The sequence below is a fragment of the Dipodomys spectabilis genome, unplaced genomic scaffold (assembly GCF_019054845.1).
Source record: "Dipodomys spectabilis isolate Male_0828 unplaced genomic scaffold, ASM1905484v1 ptg000079l, whole genome shotgun sequence".
Taxonomy (NCBI): Eukaryota; Metazoa; Chordata; class Mammalia; order Rodentia; family Heteromyidae; genus Dipodomys; species Dipodomys spectabilis.
Genome location: NW_024870756.1, coordinates 778,027 through 788,454, shown reverse-complemented (window position 1 = coordinate 788,454; position 10,428 = coordinate 778,027).

The following is a 10,428-nucleotide window of genomic DNA, read 5'->3' as shown; positions in this document are numbered from 1 at the left end:
TAATGGTTCTGTCTCCAACCATCAGTTAGTAAAAAGCTAAGATATAAACTCATTAAAACTGAATAGTAATGAGAAATATCAGTAGAGAAGACATATGAAATATGTGATAATTCTTCCCTGACTAATATAATCTAGTGTCTATAATTCAGGTCATCTTGGTATAGGATACCTCTTGATAAACCATTAACCACCACCAGCTTACACAATGCCAACATGTGAACCACTGGATTCCCGTCTGGTGATAACTACCCTTCCCAAAGTTCATGCTGTAAGTATTGTTTGTAAGATGTGTGTTGGCCACTCCTTTTGAGGTTATCTTACAATCCTGGCATCTATCTCTGCTCTTTGGGCAAATGGAATGATACAATGAGTCTCCAAAGTCATGGTACCTAAGGACACTGCTAAGTCATTCCAAAGTACTCTGGAAACGCATCATGAAGATGCCCATAAATGCTATCAGCCGCTGCCTGCCACATGAGCGAACAATTCTGTGAGAGGAGAGATACAGTGAGTGTGATGAGCATGTGCATGATGACTAAATTTAGTTTCCAATCTGACATCCTCATTTCTGCCTTTTCTGGAATCAGCCACTGTGCCCCCCCTACATAGCCCAATTCTGAAATGATCCCCATCCAAAGGTCTAAATGTCAACTGCTCTGAAATTCTGATGGTGAATGAATGTGTAACTTTCCAAACAGACACTCTGTGGAATCTTATCACCACACCCAGAAAGCAGCCAGGAGAGAACCATGGCCATATACTGAAGCAAGGTCTGGCTTCTGGCCTTGTAAAGCCATGTCTCAAATACAGGCACTGCTGCTTCATCCCACAGATGGATTTTCATCATGACCTGGAGTCCTTCAGCCTTCCCAGTGTTTGCGTCTCATTTCCTGGTGAGGTCAGAGGTTGGAGTATTAAATGCAAATGGAAAAAAACAGGCATTTCCAAGCCATGGAGTACTGAGCCCTTCAAAGACCACGTGTTGCATAGGCTCAAAAGAAAGGCATGGAAGGTTCCCAAAGTCCTCCCACAAGAACCTTATTTCTAAGGCCTTATGAAGTATTATTTCTAACTCCTGTCTTAAGTATGCTTTTTTGACTAGTCAAATACTACTTGGGAAAAACATCAAACTCAGCAACTTCAGGTGAATGAATATGCAGGCCCACATGTTTTTCTGATAAAGTCAAAACTAAAGGAGGGAAAAGGTTTAGGTCACACACTCCCAGTGATAGTTACAAAATATGATCTAAACTTTGCTCCCCCCTACAGTGTCTTCTTCACCTCTCAAGGCTTGCTTTCTAGGAGACCTCACCACACTATAATGAGACTGCAACCCATTCTGTTCCTCAATCTTCACCTGTACACTCAGCTTTCCGTACTTAGCAGCTCAAAGTATTTGCCATCCTTGCTGTGGTTCTGTAGGTCCAGGGCATCTGAATGCTGGCATATGTAATAGTACTTGATTATTGCTGAATTCAAGTCACAGTTGGTTCTCACAACTGTAGAAGTGGGGTTAGCCCTACTTGGGAAGTCTGGTGAAGATTCTAGCAGGATTGTTTCTATTGTTGTTACTCTGAATTTCACAGGGGAAATTATGTTCTAGCCATATTTATAAATGTTTTATATGTTTTGACTCATACTACTCACAAAATCATTGTGAGTCACTAGTGTTGCTATTGAGACTGCCCCCCAGATTTCTCTCTTGGATTTCAGTTTCAGCAGATCATCATCATTATCACTGTCAGTAGCAACAGTAGCAGCTACACAACTTCCATCCCAACCTTTACACTTACTTATACCACAAGTTGTTTGTTTCCTACTTTCCAGAGGAAACTGAGGATATTAATTGTAAAGATTCTCTTCCTCACCTACTCTTTCAAATCTGTGTCACTCTCATCTCCCTACACCTCAAAACAGATATAACAATCTTTTGCTGTGCCTTCTCCCCCTCCAAGCTGTGTCTTTCTGCCATGTTCCCCCTCCTGAGTCAGCCCTCTTAGGTGTGGAGTGGTTTAATTGAACAACTTGGCTTTGTGTGGTTGAACAGGGCTGCTGTCATACTTCGATCTTACTCTTTTTGGAATTATTTTTCTTCTGGTCCTGGAGTTGAACTCTGGGCCTGGGCGCTGTTCCTGAGCTCCTTTTGACTCAAAGCTAGTGCTCTATCACTTGAGCCACAGTACCATGTCCAGATTTTTCTGTGATTAACTGGAGATAAGATTCTCACAGACTTCCCTGCCTGGGCTGGCTTTGAACTGTGATCCTCAGAGCTCAGTCTCCTGAGTAGCTAGGATTATTGGTGTGAGCCATCAGCTTCTGGATCTTCCTGGACTTTTGAACAGCATCCTTATCTATATAATAGAGATGATAGCACCATGGTTACAGGGTTTGGAAAAAATTGATAAAACAATGACCACAAAGCATAAACCTAAATGCCAGAGACATAGCAAAACCCGAATAAGCAATAGCTTTTAATTACGGTTCTTATGTGCCTTTCGTGCCAGCCTAATTCCACTGTGAAATACATAGTGCAGGTACTTAACAAGCATCTGTTTGAGTGGTGGTGATGAATGGTGAATTATTTGCCATGATAAGTTTGTGTCTGCCTGAGGCTCAAGATTTCTGGCTCCTCTCAGAGCTGTTTGGCATCACCACAAGTTCTAAAGAGGATCATTTATATAGAGCAGGGTGCTGTAGCCAAAATCACTTTGTTTCTGTTGGGAAATAAAATTATTCCAACCTAATGTAATCTTCTGGGGACACAGACTAGATCAGGCAGAGAAATGTATACTCTGGCTAGAAGCAGTTTTGAGGGAAAGAACCCAGGGTTAGCAGCTCTCTCACTATCTCATTTCTCTAGATCCAACTTCAGTCTGTTAAAGAAGAAAGAGGATGCTAAGCACTAAGAAAAAAGAGAATCCACAGATGTCTTTCTCAAAGGCCTTTGGTCTGGGAGAATGTGTCTTTTTAACTTGAGGGCATCTGCCCTCCCCCTCTCCCTCCTCTCATCAACAACTTAGATAATCTCAAAATACCATCCAAGAGAAAATGCATCCAGAGGGGGAAAAAATCTCTAATCTTTTGGAAAGTGACATTATCAGTGAAGGAAAATTGGGGGAGGTGGCATGGGACAGTAGATAGATAGTGAGAAATAATTGGTGCAAGTACTTTTATGATTAGCATGTACACACAGCTTTGAAGACGATTGTGATGTTTTAAGGAGGGGGCAACAATGCTCAACATGAAATGTACTCATTGCCTTACTCATGTAACTTTAACCTCTCTGTACAGCATCTTTACAATAAAATAAAATTTTAAAAAAGAAAAAAAAGAATGTCCGCCTCCTTAACTTAAATATAGATCAATTTGGTCACTTTAAGTTAATTTGCAGTGGTGTACCTTATGGAACCTAAAGGAAATGAACAGGTGATGCACACCTACCTGTCTTTATTGCTTGAATGAGCATATGCTATATTCCAAGCTTCTTACAGGGTTGTAGGAATGTGTAAATGGAATATACCTCTGCCCTCAAGTTGTCTGTGTTATTGAGAAGACACACATTCTAACCTTATCTTGGGGAAGCTGATACAACTCAGAACTATGCCAACCACGCAACAGAGAATAACCCATTCTTGAGCCTGGAATAAATAGCTTTGGGGATGCAGATTTTATCACAAATTCGGCTACTTGTCTGTATTACTAAGTTTGCTTGGACATTTCATCCTAGCAAAGCCTATGCTTGCTGTGTAGAGGGGTGGTAGAATCAAGGAGACTGCAGAAATTTAAAGGGAAATAAAATAATCCTCCAGTTTTCCTACAAGTCAACTATCCAGGCTCCAGATAGCTGTTTGTCTGGCTTTTTAATAGCCAGACAATATCTGTTGCTAATCCCTCACCAGAATTCACTTTAGGTGCTGTTATCAATACTGATTACACAAAACTCTCAGGAATAATTATCCATGCTGCTATGGTAGATCACTTATTAATAATTTTGGAGGCCATGTGAAAGATCAGATACATGGCTCTAGTCTCCTGGATGTGTACACAATGTAAACTGTACCACAGCAAGCTTAATTGAAGGCATTTAACTAAAATGTACTTTGTCATTGCCTTTCCTTTTTTATTAGCATAGAGGAAATGTACAGAGGGGTTACAGTTGCACAAGTCAGGTAATAAGTACTTTTCCTTTTAAACAGTATCACCTCTTCCCTCATTTTCTTCCAGTTCTCTTATTCTCTGCTCCTTCCCACACAAGCTGTATAGTTCATTTTCAAGATAGTGGAGCAATGAGTGTCACTGCTGCTTTAGTTCACCCTGTGTCCCATCATTTTTGTGTTCCCCCTTTTGCTCCTCCAAACAGATAAACATGTACAAAAGTACAGAAGTAAAAACAGCAACAAAAGGGAATCCAGTCACATATTTCTATTGCTCAAGGATTGCTTAAGCAGAATTATTGTCTTATGACATCACATGATTACAATGGAATTTGACTCTTGAATCTTGACCTTTTTCCATTGAAGGAAAGAAAGGAAAAAAATGTCCTTGACAGTTCACTAAGGGTTTAAAGACAGTGGCACTAATTCGTAATGTTTAGGAATCAGAAGGCTGTTTCTGTGAATAGATTTGCCATTTCAACATTATTTAAAAGTGATGGTTACCTAAAGCTTTAAGGTTTTTTTCTTTTTGCTTTTGTTCTGTGGATGGCATTTCACGAAGATGAGTGAGCTACAGCAAGCTCTATTTTCATAATGATTGGTGCATCTGTCTGTCTCAACAGACAAGAAGCTCTTTTGGCATACACTTTTCTGAACTTGTTAAGAGAAAGTAGTCAGAAAAGTGGCTGCTCCTTGATAAGGAAGGTCCTATTTATTTCTGTCTCCTTTCTTCTCTCTTCCTGCAGTGTCCTGTGGCTAGCCAGGCTGAGATCTGCTAGTCCTTTCAGCTTTGAAAGTCGTTGATGATTCTAAGTTACAAAGTTGCCTTCATGGGTTGTGAACTGGGAAGCAAGGTTCAGCTGCAGCATTCTTCACAGTGATACTACCTTAGACTGTGGCCCCAGCATTCCTAGAATCATTTGGCTGAGCTAACTCTTGAAAGCACATTACTTTTTTTGTCCATGATTTTTTAATGGACACTTTTTCAAGTTCATTACCACGAGTGTAGTTTCTCTTGGTATTATAGACAAGGTTGCATTAATGATTGCTCAAAGAAAGAATGTGTGCGATGTGTGCTGTTCTTTCCAAATGTATATTACTGAATTCTGAAAACAAAAGGGAGGGACCATTTTTTTCATACTAAAACAAAAGGAGGAGTTGGAGGAAGAAGAAAAAGGGAACTCATGGTGCCTGTTCTTCTGACTTAAGAAATCTAAAATCACCAGAAACTTAATTCAGCCTTCAGAAAAACTGTCAGCACTAGTCCCTATGGAGAAGCCCTGTTTTCCCAATACATGGTGTAACCATAATATAGGCACAGGTTTATATCACATTCCATCTAGTGTTTCTGAGTCTAGCTTGATAGACTAAGCCTAGCAAAGGCTCTTTTGAGAATGAAGAGTGAGAAGTGGCAAATGTCACTTGAAGTTTCCTCAACCATGTGCTTGGGACAACTCAGGTAACCCTTTGAATTTCAGATACATTTGGAAAGTGGGGAAATAAATGCTAATTTATACAATGAGGGGCTCAGGTAGTGAGTGCAAAGAGACTGGTATTAGTAAGAGTGAGTATAGGGCTTGGGTGGGCATGCTTGGAAAACTCAGCATTCTGGAGTATGTGCTTGCTGGCTTCTCTTGGAAATGAAGTCAAAACAATCAAAACAACTTGAGATCTGCACATTTTCCCCAGCAAAATAATTGTGTTTGTTCACGTCTCTTAGTCGTTCGTCCTGGCTGCTTTCTAGATGAGTGTGCTGTGAGGCGTGGATGGCAGCTTATCTGGCTAAGAGTGAGGAATAAACCCTTAGCAGCCCCTGGTGTTAAAGGGCTTGACTTATCTCTGTGTGGTGGCACAGTGCCCTGGCTGGGTTTACGTCTTTGTCTTTTGCACTCTGTGTCATTGCTTAGCACAGCTGTCAAACACCTCTGGTGACTCTGAGAGCATGTTGATGGACAGTCTATTCCATTCCCAGGATATCCTAGGTCAGTGGGCATTCTCATTTTTAGCATGTCTGGTTCTGGAAGCACATTCAAAAGAGATTCTCTTGGCTTTGGGAACAATAGATATATTTCTTAAAGTATAGATAATATAGGGGCTGGGCCATTTGTTAGGAAATGGAAAGATTTGGAAAAAATTATATTAAGTAAGCCAGACCCCAAAAACAAAGGTCCCATGATTTCCCTTATTTGCAATAACTAGTATACGTCTAGCATAAAAGCAGAAAAGGTCAAAAGCTATGTACATATGACCATATAAGATGATGTTAAGTGAAATGAACCCCAAGATAGGGGCACAAGAGATTTTATCTTTGTCGCTGTTTTTTTTCTTTTCTATGTCTTTCCCCCATGGTATAACCCCTGTTGTTACTATACATTCTTATAATTTGGGGCGGGGAAGGGAAATAACAAAATGCTGAAACAAGGATACAGGTTGACCCATTGTAACAGTGAGACATACAAGACACTATTTTGAAAACAAAAAGAACTTTACAACTTGAGGAGGGGGGAGTTGGGGAAGTGGGGAGGGAAGGGATGGTAGGAGAAAAACAAAGGAGGGGGTAACATTGCTCAATAGGAAATGTACTCATTACCTTACTCATGTAACTGTAACCCGTCTGTACAGTATCTTTACAATAAAAATATTAAAAAATAAAAAATATATATAGGGGCTGGGAATATGGCTTAGTGGTAGAGTGCTTGCCTTGCATGAATGAAGCCCTGGGTTCGATTCCTCAGTACCACATACATGGAAAAAAACAGAAGTAGAGCTGTGGCTCAAGTGGCAGAGTGCTAGCCTTGAGCAAAAGGTCAGGGACAGCGCCCAGGCCCTGAGTTCAAGCTCCATGACTTTCTCTCTCTCTCTCTCACACACACACACACAGTACACATAATATAATATTTCATAACAAGTAAAACTTGCCTCATGCCAGGTGATAAGCATGGCAGGAGGGCGAATGTCACAAACTTTACTTAAAAGGAAATGGATAATTCATGATTCCAAGGAATTTTCTTTGTGGTTTTGAATACAAAGGCTCTCGCTTTCTAAGGTAGATGACCATTTCATTCTACCACTTGAGTCACACCTCCAGCCCTTTTTCCTTTAGTTATGTTTTTCAGGTACAGTCTTATGCCTTTTGCCTGGGTCCAACTTTGGACAGTAATCCTCCTAGCTAAGTAGTGGTTGGAGATACAGGAATGAGCCATTGTGCCCAGATATACCCTACCTAATTTTTAAATCTTTTGCCTTTATATAGACATTTTATGATAAATTTTCAAGTTCTACTGCAAGTTTTGTTTAGGATTACAATGAAGCTTTATTGAATTTCTGCATGAACTAGGAAATTATTGACACCTTTACTATATTGATTTTTTTCTATTTATGAACTTAGGTAGGTCTGCTTTACTATCCTTCAGTATTTTTTTTTAGCTCTTGGGTATTGTGATTTATTGGGATCAAATAGCTTTAAATAGAGTGTGGGAGCCAATCCAAACTATCTCTTTTGTCCACAGACTGTCTGCATGCACTGTTGCAAACCATAGGAATGAATGAGGGAGAAACACAAAAGACAGAACCTCCCAGATCAACCACAGTTCCCAAAGCCAACCACACAAGTGCTGACAGGGATATATAATAACAAATACTCTTAGTAGAAATAACAGTTAGGAAATTCATTGGGAAAACACTGTAGTATTACCTACAGTTGCTATTCTTTTCTGACTACTAACAATTCTATTCCCATATTTATTCTTATTAAATATAATCCTTACTTGCTGTCTTGTATAGTAGTTACTAGTTACTTGAAGGTATACATTAAAATTAGTTGATATTTCAGTTCTTTAATGAACTCAGTCATACTAGTTATATTCTGCACTAAGAATTACATATGGTCTCTTAAGTATGAGAAAAGTTTGAGACAACTGTTCAATCCAACTAAGAACTCCTTTTTCTGCTGGATGCCAGTGGCTCACGCCTGTAATCCTACCTACTCAGGAGGTTGAGATCTGAGGATCCCAGTTCCAAGACAGCCTGGGCAGGAAAGTCGATGAGACACTTATCTCCAATAAACCACTAGAAAATCGGGAGTGCCGCTGTGGCTAGAGTGCTAGCCTTGAGCTGAAGACTGCAGAAACAGAGCCCAAGCTCAGATTTCAAGCCCCACAACCGACAAAAAAACAAAACAAAACAAAAGAACTCCTTTTTTGCACATCTAACAGTGATTTTCTAGCTTAAACATTTAGTAACTGAGTTTATGACAGTATGAACTAATTTCTTCTCCTTTTGGAAAGAACTGATGGTTTTAAAAGCTGCTCTTCATACTGAACTAAGGTAGACATCAGTCATTCTATTCAGTGGTAATAGTTATGCCATCTTGGACTATACAGAGCATGTCCCAGTTTTCATGATACATACCTACTGTTCACATGTGAAAATACTCATAATGTCCTTTCAAATACCTTTTTTATCCACTACCTATACAAAAGCAGCTTTTTAGAGCTATTTTTGAAATTTGCTAAAAGGTAAATAATAAATGTGTTACATTGTATCTGGAATAATTTTCTAAAATTAAAATTATTAAAATGCTTTTACAATAAAGAAAATTTTAGTTCTTGAGCTGAACCTTTTTGGAAGGTGTTTACATGCAGCTCCTGTGACTGTGGCAGTGGCATTCCCATTACAACAGAAGCTTCTACTTGGCTGTCCTTCATAGAGAATATCTTCAGTATATATACATATATATATATATATACATATATATATATATATTCTGTTGAATACACACACATACACACACACACACACACACACACACACACACACACACACACACACACATTTCTATCAATCACTGGGCTTGAACTCAGGGCTCAGGGCCTGGACACTGTCCCTGAGCTTTTGTACTCAAGGCTAGCACTTTACCACTCTGAGCCACAGCACCACTTCCAGTTTTCAGGTGGTTAATTGGAGATAAGAGTCTCATGGACTTTGCTTCTTGGGCTGGCTTTGAACCACAATCCTCAGATCTCAGCCTTATGAATAGCTAGGATTACAGGCGTGAGCCACCAACATCTGGCAAAAAGTATTTTTATTATCACAAGTGCTTTGGAATGTCCCCCCAAAGTCTCAATAATTTCTAAGTAGGCAGTAAAAATAATGTAATGTCCTGAAGTAAGATATAAGATGCAAGCACTTTCAAGAACCTAGAGTTGTGTACAATGGCTTCTTGGCCTCTTGTCAATCAAGGAAACTTAAGATTTGTTCTGACCAAGCCTCATAGAGAATAGCAGAGTTCCAAAGGATGTTGTCTAATGCTTTCAACCTTGTCTGGATAGGATCATAGATCCCTTTGAGAATCCAAGGAAGATCAATGTTAAATCCTTTAGTTAGGAAGCTCATTTTTGAAAACTAGCCCTAAACTTTAAGAGTATTTTGCAGCAGGATTGAAAAGCAATGATCTAATTAGTGTTTTGCTCTTTCATGTGTGAGTTTCCTTAAGATGCTACCACCTACCTTTACTGCATTTGGTTCAGCAACATAGTAATCTTCATTCAGTCACTTTGGATAAATAGTGATACCTTTCAAATGGGTCAGATCTAAAAGAATGAGCTCATCAGCAAAATAGTAGGATAGATTGTATCCAGAAAAGAAAATCAAGATGGGGAAAAGATACTTGGACATTTTAGCATCACATGGGAGTCATTAAGAAAAGCTTTCTAGAGAAAAGCATGGGAAAAAGAGAACCTGCAGTAAAACTGCAGAAGGGGAAGGATGCTTGTTTCTCCTTCCTGCACACACAAAGCTCAGCTTCTTGCTTCATCCATCCCAGAACATGTGTGGCGTTAAGAACCTTGACCAAACACTTCAAGATATTCTAGGTGGTAAGACATTGTTATAATCATTTTTTTCTATTCTATCTTTCAATCAACCTAAAACTTAAAGATTTTGATGAAGTGACCCAAATATTTGTCTACAGTTTCTCTGACAAGTACAGGGATGTCAGTGACATCTCCATTACATTTTTCATTCCGTTCAAGAATGTGAAGTACTAGAACTCTGCAACACAAGATGCATGTCTCTCTTCCTGACCTTTGAAACCGTTGCACTGGGGGCTGTAAGTACCAGTACTTGCTCTCTCATCGTGTGGCAGCTCATGCACATGCCTGCCATTCAGAGTTTTGGAGTGTGCATTGACATCTCTGTATATGAAGATAAACCGGTGCTTGTTCAGATCAGGACCCGATACAGGGGCCTTGCTGGCAAGTTGTCAGAAATCTCA